This window comes from Serinus canaria, chromosome 3, assembly GCF_022539315.1.
Source record: "Serinus canaria isolate serCan28SL12 chromosome 3, serCan2020, whole genome shotgun sequence".
Lineage (NCBI taxonomy): Eukaryota > Metazoa > Chordata > Aves > Passeriformes > Fringillidae > Serinus > Serinus canaria.
In genome coordinates this window covers 80,936,833-80,953,764 of record NC_066316.1, presented here as the reverse complement: position 1 = coordinate 80,953,764, position 16,932 = coordinate 80,936,833, and the positions used below count along the sequence as shown (strand labels likewise).

Genomic DNA, 16,932 nt, shown 5'->3' with positions numbered 1-16,932 from the left:
AGGCAATTATTTTGTTTACCAAGGGAATATTTTCGGGCACAACCTGTCACTTCACAATAAAAATAAGGAAATATGTGAGGAAAATACAGTTTTAATGCACATGAAATTAAAATATTGCCATCCCTCTTCCCTGACTATAAATTTTAGGAGGAAAAAGGAAAAAAACTGAATGCGATTATGAAAGACATAAGATATTCTCAAAAATTATTTGTATTGTGCATAAGAACTCTGAATATGTTTAATTGAATTACTGGAAAATGTAATTTAGTGAGTAGGCTACAAATCAATCAGAATCATGTCAGCATAAACTCCTGTAAAAGGAGAGGAGGTGTATACTGGTATTTCAGAAGCACAGAAGTAATTGTATGGCATAAACCTGACATGGAGTCTCCCAAGTAATTTTTTGATCCTAATATGCAAGAAAACCGGCATGAAACATGCAAATAACTCCAACAACCAGTCTTTGAATTTCCTAATTTCAATTGTCTCCCTAATTGCACTTAATATTTTTGCTGTACACGCATTGCTATTATGAAATTGGTTTCAATAAACAATAGAAACTCATGTGGATCTTTTTTAAACTCATCCTCAGTGGCTTTGTGTAGCTTGCCCTTGTACTAAACAGCAAAAGCATATAATTCATCACTGCAATGCTGGCAGAGAATCATTGATGTCCTTCAAAAAGATCCAGGGAATGACAAAGACAGAATAATTTTATAGCTTGCAACTGGAGGAAATGTATTGCTTGCATCTGGCAGCAAGCCAGGCCAGAATCTGAGATGCTATTGCTGCTGTAAATAGGATGAAAGGAATTCATAATCCGTCTCCATGCCCACCGTAACTAGGAAAATTGTAAGCAGAAAAAGCAATTAAACAAACAAACAAACATGAGAAAGCATAAAATAATGTGGGAGAGACTTTTTTTTGTGTTGATGATTTATAGACTAATTGCCATGGTTAACCATTTGAGGCCTGGTTAGATCATTACTTACTGAATGTGGGTAACACAGGTATTGAATTTAAGCAGTGTGTATGTGTAATCCAAGTACTTAACACAAGTATTGAGTGATAATTAAAACAGGCCTCTTGTTCACAACAAATGACATCAGATTTCTCCATCAAATACTGCATCCAGAATAATGGAAACAGACTTGAATTAGCTGCTGAGCTGGAATAAATTCAGATATTGTGAAATGTTGGCATAGGGATTAACTGGTAAAAAATTGTTAGTCTAAAAACTATAAATAATGTATTTTAGATATAGTCCTAACAACCTAACAGTTGATACACAGCAGATAATTGATGGTGCTGTGTTTCACATTCCCTTGGATAGGACAAATAGATGAATCACCTGAGCAAGACGTAAAGTTTTGCAATTTTCTTAAGTCTGTGTAAAGCAAGTCTGATGTCTTAACTGCTTGCTTAGTTGGGAAGGTTGTTTAAACAGAGTATAAAATTCAAGAGCTGGATGGAGAAGAGGAAGGCTCAAAATGAACAGCCCTAGCCTCGGAGCTGAACTGAGGGGAGGGATGCTCTAGAAAGAGGGGTGGAAACCTTCAAACACTAAATCAGGTCCTAATGTCACAGTTTGCTACTTCCAGAGGTTCCAAAATGGGATAAAGCTACCAGGCTTATTCAGATGAGTGGAACCTGTGCCCATTTAATTGTTGTACATAAGTATTGATGAGAAATCCCTGATGCATGGAAAAAATGCTATTGATTTTTACTACCACATAGCAATAGCTGTGGCAAACACAGTGGGAACTATTAGAATAACTGCACCTAACATGGTGGAGAAAACAGATTCCCTGAATAGACAGGGAATGACAATCAAATTTGAAAAGGGAATGCCTTTCTAGTATTGCTTTCAGTACCACAATTACTGTAAGAAGCGGGGACATAAAAAATGAATAGTCATACAAATGATAAAGTCAAAGGGATGTGCTGCTTGCTTAACCAGAGGACATGATGTATTAGACATTCAGTTTCTGCAAAAGACCAAAGGTTCGTTAAAATTATCAGAACAAGGAATGAAGTACCAGAGAAGATCCCTTTTGGCTCTTTCAAACCTCATGATTTCTAAGGTTTTCCCTCAGAATAGGCCATATGATAGTGCCTTGTATGTGAATAAACCCTTATATACATCTACCTGCATGTACACCAAAGGTAGTACATTGCATACACAGTAGAAAAAACATCTTTATTCAGAATTGAGGAGATTGTACTATAGAGGTTTTCGCTCAAAGCAAAGGGAGATATTTACGGAAGAGAATCACAGAATCATTTATCTTGGAAAAGACTTTTAAGATGACAACATCCACTGTAATTTAGTCCTGGCTAGATGCCCTGTGGAACCTGTGGCATCAGAGCCCCAGTGTGACAATGATGGCAGCTGCCAACAGCAGCAGCAGGTAACGCTGCCCCAGTACAGCCTCAGCGAGCATGCACGCAGACGGGAGGCTGTGCTGAATATGGAGCGAGGGCCATGAAAGAAAGGCAAGTAGCCGGGGAGCGGCTTCTCAGTGGGCATCCAGAGGCCAGTCTCTGGTGGCATTGCCTTTGGCCAGACCCTTTGTGCCTGTGCTGGGGCAGCGGCACAGGCCTCGCAGCCTGCCAGCTGCCTGGCCCCCTCTTTGCTGCTTTCAGATCCCTGGGGCTCCTGTCCCCACCTCCCCTATCAGTAGCTCCCTCCCATCCCCACTGAAGTCCTGCTCACTGCCCTAGGCCATGTTTGCCATTACATTCCTTCTCTTGCTTGTGCAAGGCCTCATCCAGTGCCTGCGGCAGGCCGGGGATGGGCTGGATGAGGCCACACTGGAGCGCATGCAGCAGCGTGCTGAGTATCTGAAGCAGCAGATGACTGAGCTGAATCAGGAGCTGGAGCAGATGAAGCTGGAGTTGAGTGGTGGGGCCTGGGGAGCCCTGCTCGGGTGGCAGTTCTGGGCTCTGACTGGAATCCTCGTCCTTCTCTTGGTGGTGTGGTTTGGACTTGGGAAAATACTTTGTGGTCCAGACAACAGTGGCCAAACGGAGAGGTCCAGCAGCAACTTGGTGGAGGAGGAAGAAAGACGGAATGTTGTTGGAAATGTGGCAGAAGGCAAAAAGGGTGGAAATAAAGAAGGCAGCAGTGTTGATACAAAGGCAGAAGTCAATGCTGGAAATGTAGGAAAAGGAAGCTGCAACAGTGCAAAGGAAGAAGGGAACCATGATGAGAATCAGGAGGAAGCCACTGCTGCCAGGCAGGAAGAAAACAAGCACAAGATGGCAAAAGGAGAAGACGAAGGCAACAATGTGAAAATGAAACTTGGAAGCCTTTTAGAGGAGCTCATACAGTTGCCTGTTCTGGATCGGGACAAAGGCTGCTCCATGATTACAGAGCTGATGGACAAACTCATCCATATCTTTGGAGAAGGCTTGTCCAACAGTTTCTACCCAGTGCCACAAGCAGCCATCGGAGTGGGCAGCGCCTTTGAAGGCTGGAGTCCCCATGCACAAGATGTTGTGTACCGTTTGCTTGTACCCCTGAGTCCCCCTCAAGGACATGCCTTCCACCTGGAGCTGGACACTATAGGGATGCTCCAGAGGAACTTCTGTGTCCGTGTGGAGCTGCTGTGTACCTGCACGAGGGAGGCACTGGGGGAGGACATGCTGTGTTTCCTCCACCACCTTGAGGAGGAGCTGAGAGGGAAGCAGGAGCCCAGCCTCCTGCACAGCCTCTGCACTGGCTCCTATCTAGATGTGGAGAAAACTGTCCACTGGTTCTATTGATTTGTGAGAGTCGCCTGGCTGCTGTTGCCTCAATCCTGCCACTGGCGTTTAATGTTGCAGCCCTCCAGCCGGTCCTGTAAATTTCAGCTGAGCAAAGACAAGGAGAGCTTCATGGTTGAGATGTTCTTTGCAGTGTGGCAAGGAGACTCAGATATCTTTGTGGGCAGCCAGCCTTCAAAAGTAGGCATCCCAATCACAATGTGGCTGGAGACTTACGTGGTGGCAGAGGCAAAATTCTTCAAGCACATTTCCAGGCAGGTCTCCCAGGACAGCTCCTCACAGGCTTCCTGGTGGGTGTAGGTTTTTCCAGGTATGTCCTGAAGACAGTGGTGATGCACTTCCTGAGCACCGTACCCCTGACAGGGTGACGCAGGAGGGATTTTGGGCAGCGACTGATGGATATCCTGAAGTACCTCCGCTGCTCACTGGAGACAAAAGAGCTTCAGTGCTTTGTCATGGGCAATGAGAACTTTCCTATGGAGACCAGCTTGCCATCTGTCTTCCACGGGGCTGAGGCAACCAACCTCTTTGAGCACCTGGCCAGCAGTCCGGATGCCCACAGGAAGGCTGTGTCGGAGTACAATTGCCTACCACATTGGCTCAAACAACTGCTGATCCACAGGCATTGAAAGAGATACTGGATCTGTGCTTGGGGGGGCCTATTGACAGACTCTGTATATATTAACCTCCCCTAGTTAGTGCATTTATGGTATGTATTAGTACTCTCTAATTAGGACTCTTACTATATTAATTTATGCACCTTATGTAGTGCATTTATTGTATATATATATTAGGACCCACTAGTATTGAATATAGGCATTGAGACACTCTAGTTAGTGCTTTTACTATATATATTAATACTGTCTAGTTAGTGCGTTCAGCAATCCCCAACCTTCTTTGTTATTGTTTCAATAGACTGGGCTATTCCAGTATCTGGATTGTGCCAGCTTTTCTGGAGCTGGAGCAGACCTAGAGCCTTTGTAAATTCCAGTAGGTGTGAATTTGTGACTGGCTGGGTGTAGGCACTGTTAATAGCAAGCCTTTTTTAACAAATTCACAAAAGTCTCATTCCGTGTTGCTGCTCTCATGCTTTTCCTTTTGCAGCGGCCAGTGAAGACCATGGTGGCTACAAAGATGATTTTTGCCCTGTGTTCTCCTTGCCCTCTTAGGCCATGCTGGCCATCCCACATGGGCTCTGAAACTCCTTGGCAGCTGTGGCTGGGCAGGGACCAAGCAAGAGCCACCGCTGCTGTGATTCCTTTTGTTCACTGGGGAGACAATGAAAGTTCCTGCTCATCCCAGATGCTCTGCAGGGCTTTGGCACTGCAGAAATGAACTTGTTGGAATACTGCTGGCTGTGGGCGTTGCCCACTTGAAATTATCCCCTCTCTCCTCTGCCGTAGTGGTTGCCTTTGAGATGACTGAGATCTCTGTATTAGAGCATGAATACGAACCTGTTCCGGGTTCTGGTGAAGGTTTTTTCCTTAATATATTTTGGAATATTGTCCTGAGTACAACCATACATTGTGTATAAGCATATCCCTCTCATTACTCTCACCTATCTGCAATCATATAATCAAAATATTTAAAAGTGTAATGGAAATAAGTGTTAGTCTGATTTGACTTTATATATATTCATGGTCCTCTTTGTACTTTTTGATATATGTTTCAAAATGAAGTGTGATTTTGTTGAAGACTCACTGTTTTTCTTACTTCCTGCTTGTCTATCTTTACAAATCAAAAGCCCAAGATCACTTTCAGAACTTCCCTCCCATGTTCTGGGCTTTGATGTGACCCCAGACCTCTCCACTTCTTCTTTTAAATGTGCTCCCGAGTCGTCGGCTGAGAAGTGACAGCTCACCTTTGACAGCTCAGCATTAAACCTCTTTGAAAGAATGTCCTTTGGTGTCACTTCTCATGCTATGACTTCTTTCAACCCCCTCAAGAGGATTTTCTTGAGCATTCTCTAACCGTGGTAGTATTGGAGCTGCTTCAGCACTCCTGATGCACCTTTTGTGTCTCTGACAGGCACCAGAGAAAGGGCTTCCATGAACTTAGCTGAACTTGAGGATGTATAAAAGAAGCACATTGGGCATTGCTCATGGGGATTTGTTTTTAACAATACGAATTTCCAAGGGTGTGAAATATTGAAATATTAAAGGGCAGATAGAGTGCAATGAAAGAAACATTTATGTACACTTCACAGCCCTAGTTGATTTCAGAGGTTTTACAAATTTATCAGAATTCTTTGTGTTAGTATACCTGCTTGGATTTTGAGCTCACAGCTGCCTTGTGGAGAGATACTAAGTGAATAACATAAAGTGATTCCTGGTGATTCACAGGAATACAATTTACAATGTGATGAGTTAACACTTCCACATGATAAAATAAGGTGCTCCGTTGCTATAATGCGAAGTTATAACTGCTCATTTTGTGAATATAGGTGTGTTTTAGCAGGGACATGAATTAAAACAAGGTAATTATTGCCAGTGGTCTAGCAACAAGTGTTTTATAAGCAATTTAAATTATAAAAAAGCCCAGTAAAGCCTGGGAAGATGGAGAAGATGCTGAGCAAACAAGTATTGAATGTTCGATTAAGAAAAAGATATTATTTGAGGGAGACATTTCAATTAAGGACATCTTTCTCCAGAAGACATGTGCTACTTGGAGTAAAATTTCACACATACTATTCAGGATCTGGCAGTTTTATGTTAAGAGCTGCATTTGTTCTTGGAAGGTTTTAGTAACATTTTTCCAGAAAACCACTTTTTGAAGGACAAACATGACATCTGTGGACTTGTTTCTGATACTTTTTCATAATCTGCAGTTTCATATTCACAATATGTACATTTGACAAAAAAAGAAAAAAAAGCAGCAAGCAAATAATTTTGAAAAACTCTTTAATCCTAGGCAATGTATGTTGCTTCTGAATATCCATGTCCTTTGGCTTTAAAATTAATTTTTATTGCTAGGAAAGAAAATGAGTTTTCTTCTGTCTCTGTACAGTTTTGTGATACTTTATGTTGTAGAGGAATGAGGTCAAATGCATCTTTGATACCAGCAAAAATAATGGATGTTATATCAAAATAAATTTGGCTCAGTCTTCAATGTGAACTGCTTTGAAAACAGTTTCATTGCTTCAGTTACACAGCAAAATCGTCCCCTTAAAAAAAAACTCTATTGAGAACATAGATACACCTTGATTAGTAGTGTTAAACCCAGAAAGATATCTGAACAACTCACACCACTTCTAGACACCTAATCATGTAATCAAATTTTCTTCTTATTTTTTTTTAATGCAAAATGAAGTGCTTCCCATGAGGAAGAGGTGCCAGCATCTCAGCCCACAGTCTTGTGTGTCACACACTCTGGGCAAGAAGGAGGTAGGGATTGGAATCCATTCATAGGATAAAATTGAAACTTGGGTCCTTGGATTTTTGGATGTGCCCCAAGTCAGACTTGTTTGTGTGGGCAGACTGAAATTATCCATGAGATATGTCCAGAGCTGCCCATCACTGTGAAGGCTTAGATGCCTCTGAGCCAAACATGTGCCTTGGGCACTTTGGGCACTACTGAGTAGGACAGCAGCTTGGTGACAGCATTTTTGACTTCATATCCTTGTTAAAATCCTATGTAGGGTGCATTTGAGCCTTTACGGTTGTAGTGCATAAACTCTTGCAATGTATGCATCAACTTACAGGAATTCTCCTTATCAGTATTAAATAACACTGGCTTCAGTCATCCTTGTGGGTCCCTTCCAACTCAGGGTATTCTATGATTCTATGAACATCCTGTTTGTCTTAGGATTTGAAGTTCCCCCCTTCCCAAACACTAGAATATTATACTATTCATGTTGTGCCTCCATACTGTTCCATACTGTGCTTCAAGGAAGCTTAGATTGATGAAGACTGCTTTTTTCTCCTTCTGTTTTATAACCAAAACTGAGAATCCTCTTCTAAATCCTAGTAACTGATGAGATCAGTCACTGTGTAGTTGTCAGGAAAGCAAGGACAGTGACTGAACTAATCTGCACTGCAGAGGAGGGATGTTTCATAGAGTCAAGGAAAAATCCTGGGTTGCTCAGATGGATTGAAGGACTGCACTAGGGATGTTTACAAAAACTAATGCTGGGTTTGAGGGCCTAGTCCTCTGACAACTCATACCATCAATGAAAAAGTAGATATGTCCATCCAAACAAAGCAGGTGAAGTAGGCTTTATTTTCACTTGACTAATCTTTTTCTGGTCACAATGTGGTTAAAGTAATAATAAAACCAAAACCAATAAGAAGTGTTGATCATTGAATATTTAGTCCAGTTCATTCCCTGGATACTGCCAGGAGATAATAGTTTGGAGGGAAAAGTGGCATCATATCTTTCTGTGCCACAAGTAAAACATGTCTGCTGAAATAAGGTAGGTGGTTGTGGTGTTCATACTTGGAGAAAGGTGTTGAACAACTAAAAAGGCTTCACAAACACATTTCAAGTGTCCATAAAACTCTGTGTTACAGGGAGAGACACCCAAGAAAAGATTAAATACTAATAAAGGTTGAGAGATGGTTTGATGGTGAGTTGTATTGTTCCTCTTCATAGAGGATTTTTAGTCCAGAGGTAGAAAGGTGTAATAAACCTTAGTAGTGAGAAGCTGGAACTAGTTCCAAGCAAGAAAATGCACATTTTTAGTAGTGGAAGGAAGTGCTTCTAGCCAGATGAATTAAATGGGAGAGATGTGGGAGTTTTAAGTTATTTTATGTTTAAGTTCAGTTTTAAGGCCCCTTAAATATCAAATATGCCTGCTTTTATGAGAGCCTGCAGGAGGAGGTGAGTGGCTGTATCTCAGGTATTTTGGGGTACATCTGTTTTTCTGAGTCAAACTCATCTTCACTTGTGACTGTAGCTGCCCTTCCAGGGAAGTGGGAATTTTATAAGATAAATTACCTTAACAATGTGCCAGAGCTGGTGGGTTCAATGCTCTGAAAGTACAACTTGTGAGACCTAGTTGACACTGACTACCTATCACTTGGTGAATAATTGTGGCTAAGCAGGCTGGAGGGGCTCTCAGGGCAGGATGCTGAAATTAGTTTACCTCGTGGTTTTAACTGGATCCCACCTTGAAGGTCACTTCCAATGTGGAGCAGCACCAATGCTGACAAGGAAAGCTGGGTACCTGTGCCAGGGAGATAATTAGGTACAGATTGGTTGAACACAAGACGTAGGTAAGGTTGTGCTCAGATACATCATGTGTGAGGTGTGAACATTAACAGAAGCCAGCAGTGCACTCTTGCAACCAGTGCCACCTGGGGCTGTGAGGGGGAGTGCTGTCAGCTGGTGAGGGAAGGGACCCTCCCCTCTGCTCAGCACTAGTGGCACACTTTGGGAGTGCTGGGACCAGTTCTGGGTACCCCAGTAGAACAGAGGCATGGATGGCTATACCATGGTCCAGTGAAGGACCATGAAGGGATTGAGGCATCTGATGTATGAGAGGCTGTAAATACCTGATGAGGGGAGTAAAGGAATCAGGTGCTTCTCAGCAATGTCTAATGGCAGGTCAAGAAGAAATGGACACACTTTGAAATACAGGAAGTTCCATTTAAACATAAGAAAAGAGTTGTTACTGTGCAGGTGATCAAAGACAAGAAGTTTGCCCAGGGAGGCTGAGGAATCTCCATCCTTGGAGATGCTCTAAAATGTGACTGGACACAGTCCTGAACTACCTACCCTAGCTGACTCTGCCTGAGCAGGTGGGTATTGGCTCAGACAATATTGAGAGGTCCCTGGGACATCAGACATTCTGTGATTCTGCAACACCAGAATACATATTATGGAGAAGGAATGCTGGAGCTGATGACACTGGTCCTACTAAGACAGTGTGTCATTTAAATTCTCATGTATGTATGTTTTGATTAGGACTTTCATTGTGGCATCAACAGTCAACTGCTGTTGATTAACCCCTTTACTTCTTATGAGCTTCTTTTGGCATGCCCTATTGCATTTTAGGATTCAGTCCCAGATCTAGATATTTGGTTCTGGTTTTGGTTTTCAGGTTCATGAGCTTGCATTTGTGATCACATCTGACTTAACAAAATTGGACAATGTTTTTATCTCAACAGTTGATCAGTCAGTCTGTGTAACAGAACTGTTACCTTTATTGTTTTTCACATTAGCAGCAATTTGTGTGTCATATCACAAATTTTATGTACAGTGATGCAGTTCTCCTCAAGGGCATTTATAAATGTATGGAAAAAATTCATACCCAAAAGATTTTTCCATAAGTTTGAAAAATATGCAATCCCTTGAAATGAAAACATTTCAGCTATAGTGTATTTTTATGACCTAGTTTTTAACCAGTTTTAAAATTTAACATGTAATATGCTACATTGATTTTGTTCATAGTTGGTTTTTAATGCAAGATTATGTCAAATATTTGGCAAAGGCACTATTTCAGCCACAATCTTCATTATCAGTCTAATGCTTTATCTCATTAAAACAGTATCAAATTTGTTTGACAGTCTGGGTTCCTGGGAAATTGTGTCGACTGACGTTAATAAACCCATAATCCGTTAATTCCTTCATTAGTATCCCATATCAGCTTTTCTCTTCGTTTGCTTCATGACACTTGCTAGCTAAAGCTGCCTGTAGTTACCCAAGCAGTTATATTGCCTGAAAAAGGTGGTTCAACATTAATTTTTTTTATACAAGGTCCGAAATTCAGATTACCGCGGTGCCATTGCCAAGAGCCCTGACAGCAGAAGCACGGGACTGCAGAGCAGGCCATTTTGCTTTCGGTTTCTTAACCCTTCTTCACTTCCCTAAAGGTGGGGGAAGGTTTTTGTCGCCCGCCCTGGCTCCCCGCCCCGGCGCAGCGGGTGCCCGCTCCCGGCGGGGCGGCGGGCGCAATAACGTGGCCATGCTCTAGATGGGGCTTCAGCACCGGCGGAGGCGGCCAATAAAACCGGACCCGAAAGGCCATGGAGAGGTTGGGAACAGCTTCGTCCCGCCTTTAAATTCGTCCTTCTTCTTTCATCCGATTGCCTTTTTCACAAGGGGTTGCTAGTAACTCGAGGCATCCCTCAAGGATGGAAGCTGGAGGCAGTATTGTTTAATGTCTTAATTTCAGAGCTGGCCAAGGGACGGCGTTTGTCGGGGCTTTGGTTTATATTCTCACTCCTGAGGTTTGGCTCTTGGGCTGGGGCTCGTTCCGTGCCTGTGCAGACAAGAGTGGTCTCCAAAGTGCTGTGAAGGATGTGCAGCTGGGGCCAACCTTGCCATCGGCAGCTGCTTTCAGCTGCGTGTCTTGTGCCAAGGGCACTGCCCTGCAGATGGGACCTCGGCTCATGCACTGGCACCACCGTGGCTGTGGAGCAGCCTGGTGACCGCGGGTCTGGGCTGACCCCATCGCCGCCGCAGGCCGGCCCTGCTGGCCCTGCAGCGCTGGCCTCAGCCATGGGACTCGGCAGTCCCCACTGTCACCCCTGAGGACTGAGGAACCCCATGAGGCAAGTGCGGGCCAGGATGCAGTTCCCCAGAAAAAAGCCCTGGGATCCTAGTGATGAACATGACTCAGCAATGTGCTTTGGGATTTCCAGTACAAGAAAAACGTTTAAAACCTGGATTGAGTCCTAAAGGACAGCCAAGCCAGTGAGGAACTGGAACACAGGGTATTCAAGGGGAGGCTGAGGGTGATGGCTTTGCTCAGCCTGCAGAAGAGACACTTCAGGGAGAACTTAGTGCTGTCTGCTGTTACCGGCTGGGAGGGTGTGGGGGAGATTATCCACACTCTTCCCGAGGTGCCCAGTGGAAGGATGAGAGGCAGCTGAATGCACATTACAACATGGGGAATTCTGAGCAGATGCTAGGAGAAAAATATTCACCATGAGGGTGGTCAAACACTGAAGAAGGATGCCCAGAAAAGTTTTGGTGTCTTCAGCTTTGGGGATATTAAGACCTTAACTGGACACAGCCCCAGGCAACCCAACATAGTTGCCCCTACTTTGTGCAGCTTGTTTGACTGATGGCCTCCAGAAGTGCCTTCAAACTATGTTAGTCTGTAATGCAGAGATTCTGAAATTGTGTTGCTGTTTCCAACAGTGTGCCCTGGTCTATGTTGTCTCCCAAAGCATGCCCGGGGATCATTGTGGAGAGTGCTAGCTGAACCATGAACACCATGGCACTGGCTGTGGTCACATTTTCACAGTGAAGGAGACAGAGTTACGGTTCTGAAATAGTTTGAGTAAATAAACAAGGTTTCCTAAAATATAAATTCAGAAAATAAAAGCACCTTTTTATTTTCATGCAAGTGCTGTTACCTCATTCATTCTGTTAATCTGCTTTATGACAATAGTTACCAATGTGAAATCCTGATCTTTCTTTGGCTGTGTTCTGGACAGGGATCATCAGTGGTTTGTACACACCAGTACAACTAAATATAGATATCTTTTCATTGGCAGAAATATCTCCTTTGTACTTTTGTAGATTGAAACCTCTTTTTGAAACTCTCTCTTAATTCAGTTCTGAAGTTTCAGAACTGAATTAAAGAGTTCCTAACATCTGACTGATTTCCTGTAATAACACATTTAGCTAATTACTAATTCCTTATTCCCATTTAGGATCCATTCATATGAAGATTTATGAAACATAATGACTTTAGGGATGGCTCTGTTTTTCACATACAGAGGACAGAATTTGCTTTATACATATTTTTAAGCAGGTTTTCAGGAGAAACTGAGGAAGCCAAGAATCTTTCCTGCACCTTCCAAATTCACAGTGCTGTTCCTTGGGGGAGAATGTAAGCCAAAGGAAGTGAAAATGCCCTGCCATCAGCCTTTCTCTGTTTAATCTATTAGCCACTCAGCTGTAGAATGTATTAGCTGTCACACAGTGATAAGCAGCTTAGCTCTCTGAGATCATATTAAATATGTTCAGTTTAGCCTAATTCTGCAGTGCTCCATGAGGAGACACCCTGATGTCCACCTGGACTGGAACCCTTCTGAAAGCAGTGCAGCTCTGCACAGGGATGGGACCCTCCTCCATGGCTAATGGCCTTAAAGGAGAATATTCTGACTGTCTTCCTTCTGTTCTAAAGCCCTTTCTTCAGTTCCTGTTCATGCACTTTGAAAAATGAAATATTCAAGCGAGCCCATGCCCTAGAAAACAAAAATATCCCTGTCGCAGATCATCCAGAAGTTTATAGGTTGGAACTGCCTTGATCTCGTTTAACAAGCTCTGCTGGAAAAGTATGTTTTAAAAAGAGCTCCTACCCTGCATTTTCCATACTTTCAAAGTACATCTATTTAATATTTTGTTAATAGTTCATTGGAAGTTGGACATCACATCTACTCCCCATATTGTCTTTAATTACATGTAAATTTAATTTTTTTTCCTTGAAAAAAACCCTGAAGCCTGCTGAAAGTCCTGACACTAATACTTAGGTAAGGTAGCAGTCTTTGCCTTTTTTTGCCACCTCTCTGAGGTTGATGGAATAAAGACTATGTAATGACAGATCCTCTCAACCCTTTCTCCACAGTGGCTCCAAGTGTTCCTGGCACGGATGCATGCACTCCTTGGCTGTTCAGGGAGCTCCATCTGCAGCTCAGTGATCACAAGCTGGATTTTAACCAATAGATATAAATAGGTTTGATGGAGATGATGAATGTGATAGTCATCCCTAGACAGTCACTGCCAAGAAAACTACAGAATTATTAAAAAAAATAAAAATCAAAAATGTTTGCTTTTTTGGAGGGGCAGAATGGGACAAACTGAGCTGGAAAGCAGTAGTTAAGGCAGATGTAGAACTTCAAAATAGTATTAACTGATATTAATGTTGACTAAATAGAATAAATAGCACTGGCTAAAATGCAGGTCTACCAATATTGGTGGGCGACCCTGAACTAAGAACTGGTGAATACTGCTCCACTGTGGTAGAAAAAGTTGAATGAGCACAAGTTTCTGCTTTTTAATCTTGACATTTCTGTTCATTCTTTGCATATTTTAAAACACAATCACAGCCCTCAGTTCATCAACTTTTAAAAAAGGCTGTTGCTCAGGTTTTTTCTCCTTATGAATTCTAAAATGACTATTTTAAGAGTATTGCATGTACTCCTTTTGGTGGAAAATTACATTTGACATTGGAGTTAAAGGTCATATGACCTCACACAAGTTGGGTGCCAGTGCTGAGAAAACTGAATAGAGTGGTACAGTTTCCACAGGATTTAAAATTAACCTCATTGGATGATTGGCTTACACTTCTAATCCGATATATCAGGCTAAATATAGACTTTGAAGACAATTTCTTTCCATTCAAATAACCACTGCAGGCTAAAAATGAGTAAAAATTTAAATGAAGAGAGAAAAATACTAAATTAAATTATAGACAAACTACCATCTTGCTAGAGTATTGACCTGAAACTGCACATACAAAAGGTGCCTGCAAGGAAGAGAAGGCAAAAGGAGAAAAAAATAAAAAGCAAAATTATTATGTTTGTGTATATATATTTATAGAGGGAGAGTTTCTGGTGCTGTCAGCAATTTCTGTCAAAGATCTATCTTCAGAGGCATCACTGTTGACTTTCAAACATTTCATGTTTTATTACTGCATTTTAATAATTAACTATGAATGGTGTCCCTGAATGATCTGTAGGGGCAATGAATCATTCATTATTACTAAAATAAAACCTTTTTTTGTCTTTAAAAAAAAATAGCAAGAGGACAGCAAAACCTTTAAAAAATAACTAATATTTTAGGAAATGCCACAAATCAATACTGCAAAAAACTCCAAAGTCACAGAAGGAAACAGAGAATTGGGAGATGAGATTAAGACTGTATGCAGGGTTGTTTTTTGTTGTTGTTGTTGTTGTTTTTTTCCTCCTTTAATCTTCTGAACTCCTGAAGAATATAAATATCATAAAATATATTATCTAGGCAGACATAACTTGAATTTAGTAAGTCCATACTAATATTCTGTAGATAAGAGAGATGCTTCTGTGCAAGAACCAGCTCTATGGCACTAAACCCATTTGGAAACAGTCTTTCATTTCCCATATTAAAACAAGACATGAATTTCCATGTGACAGACAAAAAATATTTGCTTCACTGACAAAGGTTCCTATCTCTGTTGGAATTCAGCAAGTTCCAGACATAGGAGAAATATTATAACCCAGTTTACTTGGTTTTATTTGTTAGTGTTACTTGTACCAAGAAATATAAATAGCCCTTAGTTCCTGGGGAAGCTCACAGCACTGTTTTTGATCAGTCTCATGAGAAATTTGTTCTGAATACGTAAGGGGTTTATTCTTAATACATGAATTCCAGCCTGTGAGAGAAACTCTGTCTTCAGCCATGATCTTCATTATAACCTAGTCCCATAAAAATCATTCTCATTGGTTCATCATCTGTGTTGAACCAGATGCAATTCCAGACTAAGAGGTGATGCAGCCCACCCTTGGAAGTGGCAGCAACATGGAGACAGCTTGAAGATCCCACAAATAAAACTAAATCTGAGTAAGATGGAGATGTCTAGCCGTATGAAGACCATGTTTAGCATTTATTTACTGCTTGTCATGCTTAATGGCTACGTTGCAGAAAGTGACAAAATTGAAAGATCCTAAAAGAAATATTGCAAGAGAGACTGTCTATCAAAAGTTACTTTCAAAAAGATATGCAGGATGCATATGATTCTCTGATTTTCTGCCTGCTGCACCTCGGTTGGCAGCTAAAATCAGAACCAAGCCAAATTACTCTAGGCCCATGTCTCACCACTGGGTCATGTAATAGAAGATTTGTAAATCCCTTGACAGTCACATTCTAAAAAGAAATCTGCTATTGCTTTGATGATGATTCACAGTTGTCTCCCAGCCTAAATCTGCAACCCATGTTGTGGAGTATCTGTCTTTCATGCAGATAGTCCCATTTATTTCACTGAATGCTGCTTGTGTGAATGAGGTCTACTCAATGGGAATAAGGACTGCAGCTGCAGACTTTAGTGATTCAATGGGCATTTGAAGTGAAAGATTTGAACTGGCTCTGTAGGCATATGAAACAATATTTTTCCCTTCTGTCAAACCTCCCATGAGATCTTTGCTGAACCCCTGCTAGTCTTTGAACCACTGATGATGTGAGTAGGAACCCCTCACAGTGGCCTCCAGGGCAGCCTATTATGTAGTCCAAAAACTCTGAGAATGGGTCTGTTACATGTCCTGTTATCTATATTCCATTGAAAAACACTGCATCCAGTTATGACACAATTGTGTTGAGTTCAATATTTCTCAGACTTTCCTAAACTTTAGTTATCATCACTAAAAAGTTAGTATTGAGTCGAAGTTATCTCCTGTTGTTTTAAATAGGACTGGCTGGGGAGTGGACGGGGTTTACATGTTGAAAGTAGACATCACAAATATTCACCCACTTAGGGTCTGACAGAGTTGTTATATTTGTCCATTTGTGGACAAATTGTGGTCAAAAGACAACCTCCTGTATACAAAAAAGAAAATTTAGACAAGTAAGGTTTTTAAAATACTGTAGCTTCTTTTTCAGGATTTATCTAAGAGCAGCCTATGCTGACCATGACTAAAATAGGTTATGACTGAGACAAGCATGCTGTCAAAATAGGTTTAGCAGCATAGTTACTTGGCTATACCTTCATTAGTTATTTTATATCTGCTATTCTGAAAGTAATTTTTGTTCAGTCTAGCTGCATTTAGAAAAAAATCAATGGCAGCTTTGACATGCTTACCCTTAGCATGCCATTAGCAGAGCAGCAGACTTGACCCTGCTGGCTGCATGATGTCTGTTGCTTAGTGAAATAGAAAGTATATCTTGAGAAGAAGGTTCTGATGAATTGAAAAAATATTTCTTGCAACAAGATTAATTTTGCTAGCCTCTCCTAGCTTCTCATTTTGATCAAGCTATGCTTGTTTTACAGATTTCCTATGAAGACCAGTTGTGTCTTTCATCATCCTTTTGTAGTTAAGTAAAAGACCCCAAACAAATGGGGCTGTATAAGCTTTTTGTTCTTACCATCCAGGTCATGGTCTGACTAGTCTGGAAGCTGGCCTAGGCCTAGCCTTCACTGACAAAAGTCATACATACTTATTGTGTCAACCAGCAGTTCTCCCGGTGGAAAAACATGGATGCAAAGATTGTCATTCTTTTTCTACAAAGAAGAGATGGTAA

General features: G+C 41.6%; 1 pseudogene; it reads left to right on the top strand.

The window, feature by feature from the left end:
• Nucleotides 1–2,727: 2,727 nt before the first annotated feature.
• Nucleotides 2,728–4,397, top strand: LOC108963161 (inositol 1,4,5-trisphosphate receptor-interacting protein-like 1; annotated as a pseudogene).
• The last annotated feature ends 12,535 nt before the right edge of the window (nt 4,398–16,932 follow it).